Raw genomic sequence first — 22,102 nt, forward strand, 5'->3', positions numbered from 1 at the left:
CCATCTGCAAAAACATGTTCGGTATATCCGTACTTGTAAGCAATGTAGGATAACGCGAAATGTTTGAGACCCGCAAGTGGCATTTTCGACTTTTTCGTTATTCCGGGGATTGAGATTTTCACCGTCGGCTTTGCCATCGTCCAGAGTGGAGCTTCCGGTATGCCATGCGGTGCGAAGTCCGACGGCAGTAGATCCCGTTGCGACAATACGGCTCCTGAGTAGGTGGCGTCAGGCCGTATACTTGTAGCATTTGTCAGTGGATGATTCCTATGCCTTGTCAGTAGCCTTAAATGCACTCGCTTTGGCTCATGTTACAGATACACTCGAGCTGGGCATGTGCGTGCCTCTGCAATGGTGCCCCATGTGGAAGTACATCGTGGTAACCCTAGGCAAATTCTTAGTGCGCGAGCCTGAGCTCCTTCAAGTGTGCGGAGGGCAGATTAACTAATCCGAGAAAGTACAGGTGCGCTGTAGCGGAGGTATCCAACAAAAAGTGCCTGGTAGAGCTGCAGAAGAGATGATTGGGATGGCCCCCACGATTTTCCAGACATCTGTCGAATGATTTGTGCAAAGCTGTCCAGCTTTTTTCTCAATGCAGAGATGTGTTTCGACCAAGATAAGTCATGGTCGATGGTTATTCCGAGAAACTTATAATGGGTTACCGAAGGTATAACCTTGCCATCAAGCATGATGGGGTAGCAGGCCATTGACTTCCGCGTAAATGCCATGGCTGCACTCTTAGTCGGTGAGAGCTGAAGTCCACGACTATTTAGGTATTGCGACGTTATTGACACTGCACGCTGTAGCTTCGTTTGTACTTGTAAGCGCGTTAAGCTCGTGGTCCATATACAGATGTCATCTGCGTACACAGAGACCGAGACTGCGCCTGAGTGCTTTGACGAGTGCAACGAGAACAACATTAAATAAGGTTGGGCTCAGTACACCTCCTTGAGGCACCCCACGGTAGACAGGATGGTTCCTTGTATGACCGTCTAGAGTTGTCATAAATATCGTTCTCTCTCGAAGATAGCTGGCTATCCACTGATGCATACGACCACCAATGCCATATTCTTCAAGGGCATTTAAAACTGCATCATGTACAACATTGTCAAATGCACCCTTGATATCCAGAAAGACAGCAGCCGTCAATCGACGGCGACGTTTCTGATGTTCAACAGTCGTTACCAGATCAATAACGCTGTCGATTGACGACCTACCCTTTCGGAAACCTGCGTCTGGATATATATTACGCTTCTCCAAAAACCATTCTAGGCGCATTAAAACGATCTGATCCATGGCTTTTCCTATACAACTGGCAAGCGCCACTGGTCTGTAGGAAAGCATATCATGGGGTGACTTGCCTGGCTTCAATAATCCACGATCTTGCTTGTCTTCCAATGTGCAGGCACAGTTCCCGAGGCCCAGGAGAGATTATATAAAGCCAGAAGCTCTTGAGTCGCTCGAGGGCCCAGATGGCGTAGGGTAGCATAGGTTATGCCATCAGGCACTGGCGCAGTTGAGTGTATTGAAGAAGAGATCGCAGCACGTAGCTCTTGCAGCGTGAATGGAAGGTCGAGGCGATCGTCCACTGTTGGCGGAGCGCACCTGAACAGCGTAGATAACACTGTTGTAGAGCCGGAGAGATTTAAGCAGAAATCTTTCGCGATCTCCTTCTCACTGCGCATCTGATTGATAGCCAGAGCTCGGAAGGGACGTCATTGTTGTGGAGTAGATGGGAAGGCTCGTACAACATGCTATATCGTGGACAATGGTTTTCTTGGGTCCAGGCTGCTGCAAAAGGACGTCCAACGCTGTCTGTCGAGCTTTTCTAAGCGTCTTTGAATTTTATTTTGCACACGACGTGACGTCCTCAAGTCTGATATCAATTTAGTTCGCCTGTATTTCCTCTCGGCGCGACGACGGACTGCTCGCAGCTGCTCATATACAACATCAACGGATGTTCTGGAATGTGATGTTGTGACGATGTCTGATGTTGCGTGCATTGCTGCTGTAATTCGCTCTTCGATCTCTTGGGGAGAAGTTATACAGCCGCAGGACTCTTCCAGTGTGTTTTGAAAAGCATCCCAGTCAGTGCGTTGTGCATGAGGATTAAGGACTCTCGTGAACCATCTCAATTGTACATAAGTAGGTAGGTGATCACTGCCGTACGTTTCAGCATCTATGCACCAGGCAGCAGAAGACGAAAGACATCGTGAAGCGATAGCTAAATCGAGACAGCTGCTGTACGTTGTGCCTCGCAAATATGTTGGTGAGCCGTCGTTTAGGATGTCGAGACCATTGCTGTTTGTGAAGTCAAGAAGCTGTCTTCCTCGAGTGTTTATGGCCCAGGCTACCCCAAAGATGGTGGTGTGCGTTGAAGTCACCTACGATAACATGAGGTCCTTGGCTGGAGTCAAGAACAAGTTTCAGGTGTCCAGCGTCAAATCTTCCCCTGGGAGAAATATAGCCACCGATGACCGAGATTGTGCGGCGCTTTAGCTTCAGTGTTATAGAAACGTACTCGTTGCTGTTGTGCACCGGAATTTGGTTTAGCGAGCACGTGAGGCAACATCGCACGCATAGTAAGACTTTGCTAGGATTTCCACTTGTCTCAGACGCGAATTGTTCGTAACCAGACAGTCCAAATTTCGAAGTCATATTCGGCTCGCATATCACAATAACTGGAAATCGATACTCGAGCAGTCTCTGTTTAAAATCTCCGAGGTGACCTCGTAGACCTCGTGCGTTCCATTGAAATATTATGGAACGGCTGATTCTTTCCTGCAGTGACAGCATTGAAGTTGATGATGCCATGCTTCTTGCTATCTTTTATATAGCAGCAAGCACCAGTTCGAGTGCGTCGAGAATTTGCACCGCCGCATTGGCAACGGGCGTCTTAACTCCCATAAGCAGCATTCGCAAGGAACGAACCAATTGTGTAAGCATTGCCTTGATTTGCCCATCCGACGACGAAGCTTCGCGTTCATGCTGGCGTTCCGGATGCACTTCTGCACTCCGAGACGGCAGGGCAGGCCATATAGTAATGTTCTTGGTGTTCAGAAGAGTAGACGTGGCTACGGGCCCTGACGATTGAGGAATAACAGGAGCGCGCGTCGACTTTTCATAAGGCACCGGTTGTCCTGTTGTCGATGCTGATCTCCTCCTGCGATTACGTGAGCGCCTCTGGCGGTGGTGTATCTTGGTAGCCGCTTCTCTCTGTGTAGAGCGATCTCGCACCATTTTCTTTAGCACGGACATTTCAGTCTTTAATTTTGGACACTCCTTCGACGTTGCCTTGTGTGGCCCATCACAGTTAGTGCATTTCAAGTCAGACCCATTACGCGTCGACTCATCATGATCCTCACCACAGCGGGGACATGTCATCCTGTTTGCGCACACAGCACTTACGTGCCCGATTTTCTGACATTTACGGCACTGTAATGGCCTTGGGACGTATGGACGGACAGGATGTCTCACATATCCCACTTTCACATGTGATGGTAAGTTGTCTCCCTCAAAAATGAGCTTTATGCACCTCGACCGTCCAAAACGGTGTATGTCTGTGATATGGACAGTTGAGGATATTAGCGTTGGGAGATCGCCATTATCAATATCTGTATCCCCATCGTAGATCACGCCAGCCGTGGTACTGCCTCTTTGTACGATGAATGAGCAGACAAGGATATTTCCCAGCTGAGTTACAGCCTTTAAAGTGGCAAGGATGCTTCGTGTAGAGACATCAACACTAAGGATGTTTTTTCTGCTATTAATACTGACCTCTCTGATTTTCCCTGGAGCCAGCCTCTCGAGATAGGCAGTGAGAGTTTGCCTATTGAGGGAATTGAGGTTGCCAGTAGCAGCGATGGGGATGTAGGCGACTGTATACGTTTGCTGTGAGGGCGGCTTATTGTAGTTGAGCTCACTCACGCTTGAAGTCCTGGGAAGTTTCCTCTTCAACCGGCGGTTTGTGGCCACTGTATATCCACCGTCGGATTCCATGTCATCCACGTCAGAGCCGCTCGATGACCCTGGCCCAGTCATGTGCACATGGTCGGACGCAGCAGACCGACGTTCAGCTTGGAGGCCAGCCTGCAACCGTGGCGGCAGAGGGGCCGGAACGTCCGTCATTGCTTTCGATACTGTAACTGCCACGGAGGCGTCGGTACGCACAAAGTTAAATGAAAAACCAGAGCGAAGCAGGAACAGCAGCTGATCAAGAACTCGTCTTCCTCCAGCTCTTGGAGATTTTGTAGTACTGCCTTGTGCGTGACAGTGTCAAAGGCCTTTGTTAGATTGAGCCCTAGTATCGTCTTGGTATGGAGTGGTGCCTGACACCGGCAAAGAAAAAAAATACATATTGCCGAGAGCTAGTGGGGCTATACTAGTTCAGGTGCAACCAAACTAGGCAGGCCCACTAAGCTTCATCAAAGTCACTCCCTCACCAGAACAGGAATTGGCCTCCCTGGTGCAGTATTCGGCCACTACCTCCCTCATGACTCCGACAATTAACCCATGGCCCTCAGTTCCCAGTGGCTGCGGAGCACCTGACCAAGGCGGCGGTCAGACCTGCTACGCGGCAGAGGGTGCTAAGAATCTCTGGGTCAAGGCAGGCCGCCAATGGAAACTGAACCTGGCAACGTTCAACACGCGCACCCTCTCGAGTGAGGCTAGCTTAGCAGGACTATTTGAAGAATTATCAGGCATTTCCTGGGATATTATTGGCCTTAGTGAGGTTAGAAGAACTGGTGAGGCTTACACAGTACTGACTAACGGCCACGTCCTCTGCTACAGAGGTCTTCCAGATAAGAAAGAATCCGGGGTAGGATTTCTAGTGCATAACAACGTAGCGGGCAACATTGATGAATTTTACAGCATTAATGAAAGGGTAGCATTCGTCGTAATAAAGCTGAATAAGAGGTACAAAATGAAGGTAGTACAAGCCTATGCCCCAACCTCTAGTCACGATGATGAAGAAATAGAACAGTTTTATGAAGATGTTGAACTAGCAATGAGAAAGGTGCAAACTCAGTATACTTTAGTCATGGGGGACTTCAATGCAAAAGTGGGGAAAAAGCAGGTTGGTGAGCAAGAAATTGGCAACTACGGCATCGATTCTAGGAATGCAAGAGGAGAGATGTTAGTAGAATTCGCGGAAAGGAATAGGCTCCGAATAATGAATACCTTCTTCAGGAAGCGCAGCAACAGGAAGTGGACCTGGAAAAGCCCTAATGGAGAAACAAGGAATGAAATAGATTTCATACTCTCTGCCGATCCAAGCATAGTGCAGGATGTAGAAGTGTTAGGTAAGGTTAAGTGCAGTGACCATAGGTTAGTGAGGTCTAGGATTTTTCTCAATTTGAAGAGAGAGAGAGTGAAATTAGTGAAGAGGAAACCGGCCAACCTAGAGGCAGTAAGGGTAAAAGCAGACCAACTCAGGCTGGTGCTCGCAAACAAATATGCAGCTTTAGAACAGGAAAATGAAGATAACATAGAGCTAATGAATGAAACCGTAACTAGGCTGATCTCAGAAGCAGCAATTGAAGTGGGAGGTAAGGCACCAAAGCAACCTGTAGGGAAGCTCCCCCAAGAAACAATGGACCTAATAAAGAAACGACAAAACATAAAAGTGTCCAACTCAAGAGATCAAATAGAATTCGCTGAACTGTCAAAACTGATCAACAAGAAGAAAGTAAGGGATATTCGAAATTATAACGTGGGAAAAATTGAGGAAGCCGTAAAATATGGACGCAGCATGAAATCAGTAAGAAGAAAACTAGGCATAGGACAAGGCAAGATGTATGCTCTGAAAGATAAGCATGGTGATATCATCAGCAATTTCGATGACATAGTAAAAGCAGCAGAAAAATTCTATACGGACCTGTACAGTAGCCAAAACGGCCAAGCTTCTTCCATTCGAAATAGTGATGAACCGGATACAGAAGCTCCTTCTTTAACTAGCGATGAAGTTAGAAGGGCCTTGAAAGACATGACCAGGGGAAAAGCGCCTGGAGAAGACGGAATAACAGTAGATTTAATCAAAGATGGAGGAGATATCATGCTTGAAAAGCTTGCGGCCCTCTATACGCAATGCCTCACAACTTCAAATGTACCAGAGAGCTGGAAGAACGCCAACATTACACTTATCCATAAGAAGGGAGACGTTAAAGAATTGAAGAATTACAGACCCATTAGCTTGCTTTCAGTATTGTATAAAATATTCACCAAGATAATTTCCAATAGAATCAGGACAACACTTGACTTCAGTCAACCAAGAGAACAGGCTGGCTTCAGGAAGGGATATTCTACGATGGACCATATCCATGCCATCAATCAGGTAATCGAGAAATCTGCGGAGTACAATCAACCTCTCTATATGGCTTTCATAGATTATGAAAAGGCATTCGATTCAGTAGAGATATCAGCAGTCATAGAGGCATTGCGTAATCAAGGAGTGGAGGAGGCATACGTGAATATGTTGGCAAATATCTACAAGGATTCCACAGCTACATTGGTTCTCCACAAGAAAAGTAGAAAGATACCTATCAAGAAAGGGGTCAGGCAAGGAGACACAATCTCTCCAATGCTATTCACTGCATGCTTAGAAGTATTCAAGCTCTTAGACTGGGAAGGATTAGGAGTGAGGATCAACGGCGAATATCTCAGCAACCTTCGGTTTGCAGATGACATTGTCCTATTGAGCAACAATGGAGAGGAATTACAACAAATGATTGAGGGCCTTCATCGAGAAAGTGCAAGAATTGGGTTGAAGATGAATATGCAGAAGACAAAGATAATGTTCAATAGCCTGGCAAGGGAACAAGAATTCAGGATCGCCGGTCAGCCTCTAGAATCTGTAAAGGAATATGTTTATCTAGGTCAATTACTCACAGGGGACCCTGGTCACGAGAAAGAAATTTACAGAAGAATAAAATTAGGTTGGAGTGCATACGGCAGGCATTGCCAAATCCTGACTGGGGGCTTATCACTGTGGTTGAAAAGAAAAGTGTACAATCATTGCATTCTACCGGTGCTAACATACGGGGCAGAAACGTGGAGGTTAACAAAGAAGCTCGAGAACAAGTTAAGGACCGCACAAAGAGCAATGGAACGAAAAATCTTAGGAGTAACGTTAAGAGACAGGAAGAGAGCGGTGTGGATCAGAGAACAAACGGGGGTAGACGATATTCTAGTTGATATTAAGCGGAAGAAATGGAGCTGTGCAGGCCATGTAATGCGTAGGATGGATAACCGGTGGACCATTAGGGTTACAGAATGGATACCAAGAGAAGGGAAGCGCAGTCGAGGACGGCAGAAAGTCAGGTGGGATGATGAGGTTAGGAAATTCGCAGGCGCAAGTTGGAATACGCTAGCGCAAGACAGGGGTAATTGGAGATCGCAGGGAGAGGCCTTCGTCCTGCAGTGGACATAAATATAGGCTGATGATGATGATGATGATGATGATGATGATGATGATCGTCTTGGTATTTAGAGTTTTCGTGGCCGCATCTAGAAGGTGATGTTTCAGTTGGAGCATAATATCCTGCGTCGATAACTTTGGTCGAAATCCAAACATGCTATGTGGGTAAAGTCCTCCATCATTCATGTAGCTCGTGAGGCGTGTAAGAACCACATGTTCCATTAGTTTACCGACGCAGGATATTAGCGATATGGGCCTTAAGTTTGTCAGTTGTAGTTTCTTTGCAGGCTTCGGTATAAAGATGATTTGGGCTGCTTTTCGTTGACTTGGAATGTCCCCTTGCTCCCAACACTTATTCATGTATTCTGTGAGAGCTCGGATGGATTCATCGTCGAGGTTTCTGAGCATTTTGTTGGTTATCCCATCAGGCCCTGGTGCAGATTTCGGGTTCAGTCTGGTAAGTTCATATCTGACTTCTGCCTCCCTAATGGGGGCATCGAGATCAGGATTCTCATTGCCGCTGTAATCCGGGAGTCGTTCTCTATTCGCATCTCCAACGTACATTTTTGGAGCTCTCAAAAGAGCTCTTCTTCTGTACCTGAGTAGCGGTGTATAACCTTCTGTGCGTTGTGTCTTTGTACAGTTTTTGTACTCTCGGCATCCAAGAGGCGTCGTTTCAGGTCTTGGGCATACCCATTTGCCCCCCATCGAATTGCACGTGGCTTCCCAATTTTGTTGGGTTAAACTATTCGCATAAACTTCGATTTTCTTTTCTAATTCCGCAATTATATTCCTTAATTTCCAATTATGTTTTTGCTTTTTTAAATCTTTTCAGCTTACTACCTTTCGCTTCCCACATATGCAATAATCTGCTATCCATCTCCTCTATCCCTGCCTCTTTTAGAACAGTTTTGGTAGCTCGTTTAACGCTTTGTTGCCGTTTCTCTGCCCATTTCTCGATGTCGGTTATATTCTCTACCGCATCTTCCTTTCGGATTTTGCGGAAAGAGTTCCATTCTACAAGTTTCAGTTCTCTGCCTCTCTTTTTCTTTGGGCCTGCTTGTACCGTTGTGACGACGATGTAATGGTCACTACCTAAGCTTTCCTGCATGTTTTCCCATCGAGAATCTACTATATTTTTCGTAAGCGTGAGATCTGGTGTCGTGTCCTTGCTTACACTGTTTCCTATTCTAGTGGGTGCTTGAGGGTCAGTTATGAGCGTTAGTCTTTCGTGCTGAGCGTCTGCCCATAGGCTTCGGCCCCTAATGTTGTCTTAGCTGCATCCTCAAGCAGCGTGTGACGCGTTAAAATAGCCGACGACGACTAGCGCATGTTTGTCGGCTACGCTCAACGTTTTGCGGAAGAGTGGACCGAATTTCGGCTTGTGCCGGGGTGGACTGTATGTGTTCAGAATAAATAGACTTCCCGCTTCCTTGCGGGCGGGAATTATAGAAAAAAAATTGTATCATCAGCATATAACACTATATCGGGTGTTTCTGGTATTGTCACGTTATCATTCATATAAGGCGGAAAATTATAGGACCTAAAATAGAACCCCGCGGGACGCCGAACCTAAAATCTGCTAAATCTGATTTCATGGTGGTATTTCTGATTGTATGCTGGTATACTGGTAAGCCATCGTTATGCCATTGTAATCGTGCAATCGTCGTCATCCTATTGTCCTCGATCCATTGGCTCACCAAGGTCGTTATTGCGTCGTCGACGTCGTCATGCATTCGTTGTCATAGACCAACAAGTTGGTGAACAAAATTGACAGGGCTTCTTATTTATCCCTAAGATGACTTGAAGGTTAAGCCCAAGTGCCGATGCGTTAAAGACAGTCACATGACACCTTCCCCCCCCTTAATTCGCTTTGTCTACTTTGCTTAGTCTCCCTCTTAATTCGCTTACTCATCCACTTAATTAGCTTTCTCGTCCTCTTAATCCGCTTAGGCGTCTCCCGTAATTCAGTGAGCGTACTCCGTTATGTCCTCACCTTAATTGCAAAGGTCGAGTCGTTGAAAAGATTATATCGGTGCACATAAGCAAATTCATATCCAAATACAATATGCTGAGCCCCCACCAACACGGTTTCAGACCCCAGAAATCTACTTCTTCCGCTGTTTTCACTCTTACGCCCCTACTGAATACGACTCTCCAGCAGAATAAAATTGCGGTCGTTGTCTATCTCGACATTAAAAAGGCTTTCGATACAGTTGACCAACATATATTACTGAAGAAGATTAAGATTCTAGGGTTGAGGGGCAAAATCCTGAACTTGCGTCGAAGCTACCTCAGTAAACGCAAGCAGCAAGTAATACTTAATAATTATACGTCTACATCACAAACCGTACTAACTGCTGTGCCGCAGGGTTCGCTTCTTGGACCCATGCTTTTCTCACTCTACATAAATAATTTCCCTGCAACGCTTAGGCATTCACACGTTTTGATGTATGCTAACGACACCGCTCTTCTATTTACTGGAGACAGTCTGCTTGATATACAGGATAAAATAAATGCTGAGTTCGATAATGTGTTTAAGTGGTTCACGTCCAATGAGCTGACCCTTAATCTTAGTAAGACTGAGTATACAGTTCTTCATTCCAGGAAGAACAAACTCAATACTGAAACACTGGATGTATCATTACGAGGTATAAAACTACAAGTTTTCTGCTACAAATATTTAGGCATTTTCTTAGACTAAGACAAGCACTAAACACCTTTTTTCCATTAAAGCACATTAAACACCTTTTTTCCAAGCTTGCTTACGGATGTTATATTCTTCTTAAGGCTCGTGAATGTTTCAAATATCCTGTCCTACGCATCCTGTACTTTTCCTTCATACAGAGTGACATATCTTATTGTATTGATTCATGGGGAAAGACGTTTAGAACTTACCTTGATCCTGTACTCCGTCTGCAAAAACGGGCATTGAGAATCCAGTACGTACTTGCACAGCTCATTCAAAGTGTTGCCAGAGCATGCATTATATGAATAGAAAATTGCCGAGGTCATTCATAGTATTATCGAAAGCAATGATCCACTTCCAATTACATTGTTTAAAATCCCGCTACGAAATACAAGAGCTGCTACTAATCAATGTTTTAATCTGCCTCTATGTCATAATTTGTACGGAAAAATGCTCGTAGCATTTAACGGCGTACCTATTTGGAATTCTCTGCCAACACATATAAAAGAAGCCCGTAACTTCAGGTCTGCTGTCAGAAAATAATTCTTTGAAAAATACTGGCGATGAAAGTACACTTCCTTATGTTTACATTCTTGCATAAGTTGTCCATGTCAATTGCATAAGTTTTGCATGTCAATTGCTTAAGTTGTGCATATGTCAATTGCTTAAGTTGTGCATGTCAATTTCATTGTTACGTATTTGCTTTGTTCGCTCGCGTGCGTGAAGGATAATAGAACACTGAGTTTATATTTGCATTAGTGTATGAGTTATGTATGTTAATATTACTATTATGTATTATGTTTGTTTCTGTTTGCTCGCGTGCTGCGTTTTATACCCTAAGTTTGTGCACTCTAAGAAGAAAAGGAGGAAACGGGGTATTGGGGTTACTCCTTTAGGGGAGGAACTGATCTGCCACAACCATTCCTCCCTTTAGGGGGTAAGTGAGAGGGGGTGAACTGTTACTCCCCATGCGGAGGACTAACAGTTGCTCTTTTCCGATGCTCCTCAAGGGAGTAACGGTTATTCTTTCCGATGCTCCTCGAAGATGGAATTAATTAAATTAGCCATTTATTCGCTGATAAAAAAAATGACTGCGCGAAAAAAAAACCGCACCGGCAAGTAGGATTCGAACTCACGTCCTCTCGCTCACAAGTCGGGTACCCTAACCACTTCACCACAGCAGCTCGGTTCTCAAGTCAGGTTACCGAGACGAGGTTAACCAGCTTAACGCAGGTGCGGCAATAACAGAAGAGACTCGGCATTTGGTGTATGCTATGCAGGGAGAGTCTAACGTTGCGCATACTTACAAATCTAAGGGACTACATAAGGAAAGCTGCCCGATTATTCTTACGGTGATTTACACTGAGACATTACGTGATCTTCGTGTAGCGAGCGCAAACGGGGCACGCAAGACGACAGAGGCCAACTTCTCTATCGCTTAGCGTGCCCCTTTTGAGCTACACATCGCTTCAGTTGTGTTTGTATTCTCCTTGGAACGAAAGGAACTCCTTAGGTACTATTGGCCAAGAAAATCTGGCAATCCATTTATGACTTGCGCGCTTAATGCGTATCGTTCGCTTATGGTATACACGCACACGAAGTGCACGGCCCTTCAGATTCCACCTTTTAAATTTCAGGCAATTTTCTCACGAAGATGCACAGTGCTGCTTTACATCTAGTTCAGTAGACAGTACACGAACTTCCAACTATTCATGATCTATAGACAATACCACGTTCGCCGCATCACTCCACGAGACGGACGAAAACAGCAGAGGACATGGAGAATAACTGTTCCAGTTCGTCCTCACCGTTCCTCTCTTTCGGACCAGGGGTCGTACACTTACTCTCCAAAATTTGCACACGCCACCCACACTCCTGCAGTTACTCCCTTGAGGGACGAAAGTGCCCTTTTTTGGACTAACTGTGCAGTTACTCCCGTTTCCCCCGGAATACTTCTTAGAGTGTGTGGACCCGGGAATAGCCAATGACTATGGGTCCTGTAGTGCTTTTGCATATTGTAAAGTATGTTGTAAATAAAGAATTAAATGAAAGATGAAAACCGTGGTGTTGCAAAAGACTTCTTCCCGAAGTAGCAGGAAAACATCCTGAGTTGGCAAATGTTGACGAAAGCCGAATGTTTGTGAGAAAGAGGCTGCGGTCTTCAATGTAAGACGTGAGACGCGTGTTAATCGCCTTCTCAAATAATTTGCCAAGACAGGAAGTTAGTGATATCGGTCTGAAATTTTGTAGATCATGAGGTAGATCATAAAGCACGATTTTGGCCTCCTTCCACTGTTGTGGAACCACGCCCCTCTACCATACCTGTTCAATAATATATCGAGTAAGCTGTTCTAGGTGTTCGTCGCTCAGGTTCCGGATCATATAGCATTTGTGAGCTGACCAGGTCCTGGAGCAGTATTTCTCTTCGCAGCTTGCGCTGCCGCAAAGAGTTCTGCTTTAGCTCTCGGGGCGTCGAGCACTGCGTTTTCTTGTCCTTTGTGTGGTAGGATGCGTGGGGGAATAGTTAGCTCCCCTACGTACTTATCTTTGAGCTTAGTGAAGAGGGCCTGTTCTGTTCCCGAAAATTGTCCGGCAAGTTTTTGAAGGGTGCGGTTCGTAGCCGTTTTGGTTTTTCCTGGTGCCATTATGCTGCGAAGTACTGTCCATGTCTTGGAGGTGTGTCGCGTTTCGCAAAGTGAATCGCAAAAACTCGCCCAACTCGCTGCCTCTAACTGATGTGCGTAAGCGTTTGCCCGCTCGGGTCATTCCGCGATTCTATGGCGCAGTTTGTAATTACGTCGCTGTTTTTTCCTATCGCTCGGTTAGCCCCGTTCTGCCTTCCCACATGTGCAATAGATGGCTGTAAACTACCAGCGTTTCTGCTAGCGCTATCCGCTTAGATGTTGCCTTAACAGCTACGTACACTCTAAAAGCAGTTGCACCCTTTGGGGCGTATTTTTGCCACAGAACAATAATCGTCATCTGACTTGCGTGGCTTTCCTTTCTTTAACGCTGTGCGCCCGGCACTTCTCGGTCACAAACGACAAGAGTGTTATCAGCGTGACACAGCGTTCTCGACAGGACAGTTTTCAAGATAGGAAACGCAAGCAAGGCAGATGACGATTATTGTTGTGTGGCAAAAATGCCCCCCAAAGGGTGCAACTGTTTTTAGAGTGTGTATGTCGAGGAGCGTTTATGAATACATGGGTAAGGCGGAGAGGCCACAGCGTCTTACACCAGCTTCTTACACGGGCCGTAACGCGCTAGCACAAACGCGTTAGAAACGCGCAGTCTTTCGTTAATGTTGGATATTTATTGTCATCGTGGTGCGTGTGTCCATTTGCGCTTCGTGGCATAGTGGTTAGCGCCGCGCGTTCGGAAGCGAGGGGTCGCTGGTTCGATTCCGCGCTACGGTCACAACTTTCGGAATTTTTTTTTCATAAAAGTAGACGTGGCTACCTACTACGACGACTACTACTACTACATACTACAGAGGAGGGACAGACCCACACCCTAAGGAGCTTCGCCCCTAAAAATTACACCATCTTCCCGTAGGGGATCCCTGAGTAGTATGCGAAGCAGCCATGGACATTAGTTTTCAGATCGGCCTGTCGCCGCTGCCGTTTCGCGGCAGCGGCTCGAGCCCTCTTTTCCACGGCGCTGACACTGGCGTTGACGCTGGCACTGTCCGTGGCACTCATTGCGGCGTTGCGGGAGAAGAAAGAGAGGGACGGATCGCGCGCGCGCATCATTATACCGCGAGCTACAGTGGAGCCCCCAAGCGGAGTATGCAGCGCCTACCGTAGCGCCTCTAACCTCAGCTGCTTCGCATTATCGCGCGCGGAGCTGCAGGTGTTGCCATTCGTTGCGCAATCCGGAGAGGAGAGGATGAATGCTGAGAGGAGAGATGAGATAAGGAGGGGAGAGGAGGGGGAGGAGCATGCGCATGGGCAGTAGGGGTGTGGACGCCGTACGGCGGATGGATGGATGGAGGGAGGGTGGGAGTGACATAACCACGACCATAAGCTGCTTCGCATCTAAAAGATAAATACCCCAGAAAGTGGATGGGAAAACGGCGCCGCGGTAGCTTCATGATAGGAGCATCGCACCCGTAATTCGAAGAAGTGGGATCGTTCCCCACCTGCGGCTTGTAGTTTTATTGCAATAGCAATTATACGGACTCTCAAAGCAGATTTCTGCCGTCAACGTCGTCGTGGCCGTGAGGTTCCGTATGAACACCAACGGCGATGAAATCATCGCCACGCGCCGTGTGCTGGATGTGCGAGTGAAAGCGCGCGAGCGACGCGCGTTTTCACGGGGAGCGAACGCATGGCGCAGAGCAAACGCAGCTTCGTCCGTCGTGCGAAAGGCCGTGGGGGGACGGGAGGGAGGGAGGCGACGTTTACCTGCGGCACCAAATGCGTATTTATATAAAAACGTTGCGAGCTGAGGAGGTGGTAAAGACTTCCGACGCTGCTTGACGAGTGTCCCGTTCTGATCTCATCCAAAACCTCGGAGCCACCGCCAGGCGCACCGGCAACAGTCACCAACGCCACGCGCTTTCGGTACGAACGCGGGCAGAACGCCGACGGCGTCGACAACAGTTCTGCGTATTGCTGGTGCTGCTACATGTCCAAGTTTATGCAACTGATCAAACCACTATCCTTACTCCGTAGAGCTCTCTACTGATGCTTCTGATGCTTCGCCTTTCGGGTGAAACTGAGACATTTTTATCATCCAATTTCATTTCCATTATTTATCATTTCTTTTTTTCAATTAGTATTACAAGTAATTTCCCCTATGTTGTCCTCGGTGTCACTGGTTGTTAATTATTTATTAATCTGTTTAATAACATTTATTAAGCATATCATAAGAAGCCAACAAACAGTGACACCAAGGACAACATAGGGGAAATTACTTCTACTTACTAATTCAATTAAAGAAATGATAAATAATGGAAATGGAAATGGATGAAAAAACAAATGCCCGCAGGTGGGGAACGAACCCACGCCTTCGCATTAGGCGTGCGATGCTTTCACCATTGAGCTACTGCGGCGCCGCTTTCCCATCCACTTTCTGAGCTATTTATGTCTTACAACAATAATTACCCCGGGAGTGTTAGCAAGCGCCACCACTCACAAACCTAAGCGGGGGATGTGGAATATCCTCTCCGCCGCAGGCGTCACGAGCACCTGATCTTTCTGGGTGAAGGCAACTGGTCAATAAACCAACATATGCTACATGAAGGCGTCAATGTTGCCGGATTCGAGCCCTCGTTATGTAAGGAACGAGAAGAAAGGGAACCGAGGGGCGCGATCTTCATTATTCATATCATAAGAAGCGAACAAAGACACCAAGGACAATTAATTTTGCCTATGTTGTCTTTGGCGTGGTATATATATATATATATATATATATATGTATATAGTGTACTGAACGGACTGGGCCATGGTGCTGGTGACGAAAGAAGACAAGCAACGCTGGCTCACCCGCTTCGCCATAGCTCCCTTTTGACTTGTTTCAGTCTACCGTTCAAACGCCAGATCGAGTGCTGCTAGGCAAACATCCCCATTGCATCTGGTGGAGGCGCAGGGTTTCTCTTCCACATCCTGGAACTCCGCAGTCGGACGCTACCAAGAGCTCCTGCGATGAATGATCCCGGACCGTCCCAGGCTGCTGCTCCGGTACCGCCGACCATTGTCTGCCCTGGCGTCGTCCGGCAGCGCGATCCTGCTATATTTAGCGGAGCAGAGGACCTCGACGTCGAGGACTGGCTCAGCGAATACGACCGTGTAAGCGCATATAATAAGTGGGCCGACCGCGACAAGCTCACTAATGTAGGCTCTTATTTGACGGGCGTGGCAAACCTCTGGTTCAGAAATCATGAAACCAGTTTTACCACCTGGTCCGCTTTCACAAGCACTTTGACTGAGGTTTTCGGCCGTCCAGCCGTTCGCCGCCTTCGTGCTGAGCAGCGATTGCGTGGTCGCGTTCAACGCACTGACGAGAGCTTTACCAGCTACATTGAAGACATGCTCTCGCTCTGCCGGCGCGTCAACTCATCCATGGACGAAGCTGACAAGTTCAAGCACGTCATGAAAGGCGTCAATGACCACGCCTTCCAGATGCTCGTCGCCAAGAGTCCCCAGACGGTTGCCGAGGTAATTCAGCTCTGTCAGCAGTACGACTAGCTGCGCAAGCAGCGTGCCACAACACGTTGTGCTGCTCAGCAGGCTACCGCGGATCTCGCTCCCTTGGATTTTAGCCGCGACGCTGCCGACATTTCTGCTTTAATGCCGCAAATAAAGCAGTTCATCCGCCAGGAAGTCGCGCGGCAACTGTCTCTGGCGACTAGCCCTCCTGAGCCGGTGACTTCCTTGGCTCCTCCGCTTCGTCAGGTGCTTCAAACGCACGTTGCTGAGGCGCTACCACCTGCCCCTCATCCGCAGCCCGTTGTTGGACCACTGTCGTACGCTAACGTTGTCGCCCGGCCTTATGTTCCTCCGGATCCTGACGCCTACCGGACCACCGGAACTTTGCATGTGCCGCCACCACCTTCACGCCCGGTTCCCGTTCCTTACTCGGCCGCTGGAGCCCCTGTCGTCAACCCGTGGTGCACACCTGATAACCGGCCAATATGCTATCCCTGTGGTTTCCCGGGCCACGTGGCACGATTCTGCCGCCGTCGCAACTACCCTTTCCCTGACAGTGGGAGCGCCTCCGGCTACATGCCTGCTCGACTTCCGCGTTATGATGTGTCCAATCTTCCTTCGTACTCGTCTTCTAGTCGCCGCCCCTTCGATTCACGCCGGTCGCCCTCCCCACGTCGTCGATCCCTTTCCCCCATGGTTCGTCGACTCAGTCCTGCCCGCGAGGAAAACTAACAGTCGCAGTTCCCGAGGCACGAACTGCGTTTACGTCGAACATTTCAAGGCCTAATTTTTCTCCTGCGAACGAAATTGAACTGTCCGTCGACGGCGTCACCGTACACGCACTTATTGACACCGGAGCCGTCGTTTCTGTTATTAGTGAAAAGTTTTGCCGCCATTTGAACAAAGTGACCACCCCACTTACTTATCTATCGCTGCGATCGGCAACATCGCATTGCATTCAGCCTTCAGCATCATGCACAGCTCGGGTCGTAATTCAAGGCGTTTTGCATGTTGTCGAATTTGTCGTTCTATCCCGTTCCTCGCATGACGTCATTCTTGGATGGAATTTCCTATCTCTGAACCAAGCTGTTGTCGACTGCGCTCGTGCCGAACTTACGTTATCAGTGCCGTGCGTTGACCCTGACGACCACCATTCTACTAAAGTTGTTGCTGCCACGGACATCGACATCGCACCTTTCTCAGCCGCTCTGGTCCCTGCGTCGTGTGACTCTGTCGCGAACTCATCTGTTTTGTTTACGCCGTCAGCCTCTTGTGCGAGCCGTCGGAACCTTCTGCTTCCTTTTGCTATCGTCACTTTTTGCGGCGGTTCTGCTGCCCTTTACGTGTGCAATCTCTCCGCGTGCCCTCATCCATACTCCGCTGCGAGTGCTTGGGGAGCTCTGAATATTTCGACTGCACCCTCCCAGCCACCATGTTTGACAATGCGGCACCACTTCCGCTTTGCGCCGTCACTCCTCCTGGCGCGACCGATGCTCCTGTGGACGTCTTTACTCATGCCGTCGACTCGGCACTCACACCTGTCCAGCAGGAGGAAATTATCCAGCTCCTCCAGCGTTTTCGGGCCTCCTTCGACATTGGCCAACCGTCTTTGGGTCGAGCGTCAGCAGTCGTCCACCATATCGACACCGGTCAACAAACTCCTTTGCGCCAGCGTCCGTATCGTGTGTCGGCCGCTGAACGCCGGATCATCGACCAGCAGGTTGACGACATGCTGCAGCGTGGCATCATCCAGCCCTCTAACCGTCCCTGGGCATCTCCGGTTGTCCTCGTTAAAAAGAAAGACGGCTCCATAAGGTTCTGCGTCAACTATCGCCGCCTTAACTGCATAACGCGCAAAGATGTCTGCCCTCTGCCGCGCATTGACGATGCCTTGGACAGCCTACAGGGTGCGGAATTCTTTTCTTCACTGGATCTGCGCTCCGGGTACTGGCAAGTGCCGATGGCAGAGGCCGATCGCCAAATAACAGCCTTTGTAACACCTGATGGCCTATATGGATTCACCGTCATGCCCTTTGGCCTCTGCAACGCGCCTGCCACTTTCGAACGAATGATGGACACCATTCTCCGAGGCCTGAAGTGGAACACGTGCCTTTGCTACTTAGATGACATTGTAGTTTTTTCTACCGACTTTGCATCACCCCTCAGCCGCCTCGAGCAAGTCCTGGCGTGCCTCACCGCTGCAGGACTGCAGATAAATTTGAAGAAATGCCACTTCGGTGCTCGCAAGCTTACTATCCTCGGTCATGTGGTCTCAAAAGACGGTATCCTCCCGGATCCTACGAAACATAGTACTGTATCCGCGTTCCCCAAACCAACTACCCTGAAAGAGCTTCGCAGCTTCATCGGCTTATGCTCTTATTTCCGCCGCTTCGTCCGCAATTTTCCCTCCATAATCGCCCCCTTGACCGCGCTTCTTACCGGCCGTTCCGAGCTACCGGACTGGTCCCCGGCATGTGACGACGCATTTCAATAACTGCGCCGCCTTCTCACGTCACCACCAGTACTGCGGCACTTCGATCCCTCTGCTCCAATTGAGATTCACACGGACGCTAGTGGTGTCGGGCTAGGTGCTGTTCTTGCACAGCGCAAGAATGGCTTCGATGAGTACGTCGTAGCGTATGCCAGCCGCACCCTTACCAAAGCTGAGGCGAACTACTCCGTTACTGAAAAGGAATGTTTGGCCATTATTTGGGCTATCGCAAAATTTAGACCTTACGTGTATGGGCACCCTTTTGACATCGTGACCGACCATCATGCCCTATGCTGGTTGTCTTCACTCAAAGATCCAACTGGTCGGCTCGCTCGTTGGGCATTACGCCTACAGGAATACGACATTCGTGTTGTTTATCGCTCCGGCCGCAAGCATTCAGACGCAGACGCTCTTTCCCGGTCACCCCTGTCACCTGATCCTATCTGCTCGTCTATTTCCGCCTGCGGTGCCTTCGCCCTCAACTTTTCCGACATGCCATCAGAGCAGCGCAAGGACCCATGGATCAGTTCGCTTCTCGACTTCCTGTCTAGCCGGTCGCCAGCGCCGATCTCTCGGACGCTCTCTCGCCAAGCCACGCACTTTATTATTCGGGATAACCTCCTATACCGCCGCAACTACAACTCCAGCGGTCGCAAGTGGTTGCCTGTTATTCCCCGCCATCTCCGCTCCGACATCTGCGCCACGTTCCACGATGACCCACAATGCGGCCACGCTGGGGTATTGAAGACATACTGTCGCCTCCAGGTTCGGTACTATTGGCGCGGTACGTATCGTTTCGTTCGCCAGTATGTACGGTCATGCCCCCTGTGCCAACGCCGCAAGACGCCACCTAAACATGCTGCCGGCCCCTTGCAGCCTTTACCATGCCCCGCTCAAGCGTTCGACCGCGTCGGCGTTGACCTATACGGTCCGCTTCCCAGCACTCCCAGCGGCAACCGCTGGGTTATTGTTGCTATCGACCACCTTACGCGGTACGCTGAAACTTCAGCCCTGTCATCTGCCACGGCAAAAGACGTTGCTCGTTTTATCCTTCAGAACCTGGTATTACGACATGGAGCACCTCGAGAATTACTGAGCGACCGCGGTCGCGTTTTCCTCTCTGACGCCATTACAGCGTTGCTAAAGGAGTGTCGCATCATTCACCGTACTACCACGGCATACCATCCCCAAACTAATGGCATGACAGAGCGTTTTAATCGCACCCTTGGTGACATGTTGGCCATGTATGTTTCATCTGACCACTCGAATTGGGATCGGATTCTGCTTTTCGTAACGTACGCATAAATACTGCAACGCAAAGCACCACGATTTTCACCTTTTTTTCTTCTTTACGGACACGAACCTTCATGCACAATGGACACAATTCTACCCTACCGGCCGGATGCTTCGGAGTCGACGACTGTTTCCCGAGCGGCTACATACGCGGAAGAATGTCGCCAGCTCGCTCGCTCGTTCACATCCCAGGACCAGTGGCGCCAAAAGCATCGCCACGACACGTCCACTACAGCTACGTACTTTACTCCCGGCTCGCTGGTCTGGTTGTTGGTGCCGTCTACTCCACCGTGCCTTTCCTCCAAGCTGCAATCCAAGTACCATGGTCCCTATCGGGTACTGCGACAAACATCCGCAGTCAACTACCTCATCGAGCCGATGGACGCGTCTTGAAACCAGCGTCGTCGCGGCCAGGAAATTGTCCACGTCTCCCGCCTAAAGGAGTTCCACGACCCCCGTGTCTTCTCCTGCCCCTAGGTCGCCAGGATGGCTCCTCTTTTGGTGGGGATTGATTGTACTGAGAGGGTGCGCGTGTTGAACGTTGCCAGGTTCAGTTTCCATTGGCGGCCTGTCCGGACCCAGAGATTCTTAGCACCCTCTGCCACGTCGCAGGTCTGACCGCCGCCTTGGTCAGGTGCTCCGCGGCCACTGGGGACTGAGGGCCATGGGTTAATTGTCAGAGTCATCAGGGAGGTAGTGGCCGAATACTGCACCAGGGAGGCCAATTCCTGTTCTGGTGAGGGAGTGACTTTGATGAAGCTTAGTGGGCCTGCCTAGTTTGGTTGCACCTGAACAAGTATAGCCCCACTGGCTCTCGGCAATATGTATTTTTTTTTCTTTGCCGGTGTCAGGCACCACTCCATGCCTGAAAATGTAGTGGAATGGAGCAGGATTCGAACTTAAGACCTTCAAATTTGAAGTCGGGTGTTCTACCTCTCTAGTGCACCTCTCTAGAGAGGGTGCGCACCCTCTCTAGTGAAGCTAGCTTAGCAGGACTATTTGAGCCTGCTAAGCCAAAATTTGGCCAATAATATCCCAAGCATTGCCTCGGATATTATAGGCCTTAGTGAGGTTAGAACAACTGGTGAAGCTTACACAGTGCTGACTAACGGCCACGTCCTCTGCTACAGAGGTCTTCCAGATAAGAGAGAATCCGGGGTAGGATTTCTAGTCCATAAGAACATAGCGGGAAACATTGATGAATTTTACAGCATTAGTGAGAGGGTAGCAGTCGTCATAATAAAGCTGAATAGGAGGTACAAAATGAAGGTAGTACAAGCCTACGCCCCAACTTCCAGTCACGATGATGAGGAAATAGAACAGTTTTATGAAGATGTGGTATTAGCAATGAGAAAGGTGCAAACTCAGTATACTGTAGTCATGGGCGACTTCAATGCAAAAGTGGGCAAAAAGCAGGTTGGCGAGCAAGCAATTGGAAACTACGGCATCGATTATAGGAATACAAGAGGAGAGATGTTAGTGGAATTCGCGGAAAGGAATAGGCTCCGAATATTGAATACATTCTTCAGGAAGCGCACCAACAGGAAGTGGACCAGGAAAAGCCCTAATGGAGAAGCAAGGAATGAAATAGATTTCATACTCTGCCGATCCAAGCGTAGTGCAGAATGTATAAGTGTTAGGTAAGGTAAAGTGCAGTGACCATAGGTTAGTGAGGTCTAGGATTTCTCTCAATTTGAAGAGAGAAAGAGTGAAATTAGTCAAGAGGAAACAGGCCAACCTAGACGCAGTAAGGGTGAAAGCAGACCAATTCAGACTGGTGCTCGCAAACAAATATGCAGCTTTAGAACAGGAAGATGAAGATAACATAGAGGTAATGAATGAAACCGTAACTAGGCTGATCTCAGAAGCAGCAATTGAAGCGGGAGGTAAGGCACGAAAGCAACCTGTAGGGAAGCTCTCCCAAGAAACAAAGGACCTAATAAAGAAACGACAAAACATGAAAGTGTTCAACTCAAGAGATCAGATAGAATTCGCTGAACTGTCAAAACTGATCAACAAGAAGAAAGTAAGGGATATTCGAAATTATAACGTGGGAAAAT

The 22,102-nt window shown here is 48.5% G+C and overlaps 4 protein-coding genes and 1 non-coding gene across 15 annotated transcripts in view; 3 read left to right on the plus strand and 2 right to left on the minus strand.

The window, feature by feature from the left end:
• The window catches only part of LOC119466316 (uncharacterized PE-PGRS family protein PE_PGRS20-like), a 1,297,174-nt gene that overhangs the window by 1,095,228 nt on the left and 179,844 nt on the right, over window positions 1–22,102 (plus strand). The window lies entirely within an intron of this gene.
• The window catches only part of LOC119466319 (uncharacterized PE-PGRS family protein PE_PGRS20-like), a 1,091,962-nt gene that overhangs the window by 1,054,974 nt on the left and 14,886 nt on the right, over window positions 1–22,102 (minus strand). The window lies entirely within an intron of this gene.
• The window catches only part of LOC119466324 (uncharacterized), a 683,885-nt gene that overhangs the window by 225,491 nt on the left and 436,292 nt on the right, over window positions 1–22,102 (plus strand). The window lies entirely within an intron of this gene.
• LOC119466322 (PE-PGRS family protein PE_PGRS26-like) overlaps window positions 1–22,102 on the plus strand; it is a 471,155-nt gene that overhangs the window by 149,119 nt on the left and 299,934 nt on the right. The window lies entirely within an intron of this gene.
• On the minus strand, window positions 15,090–15,162 carry Trnar-ccu (transfer RNA arginine (anticodon CCU)). Its single transcript has one exon. It is a non-coding gene; the product is annotated as a tRNA-Arg (tRNA).

The sequence above is a fragment of the Dermacentor silvarum genome, chromosome 10, assembly GCF_013339745.2.
Source record: "Dermacentor silvarum isolate Dsil-2018 chromosome 10, BIME_Dsil_1.4, whole genome shotgun sequence".
In the NCBI taxonomy this organism is placed as follows: Eukaryota; Metazoa; Arthropoda; class Arachnida; order Ixodida; family Ixodidae; genus Dermacentor; species Dermacentor silvarum.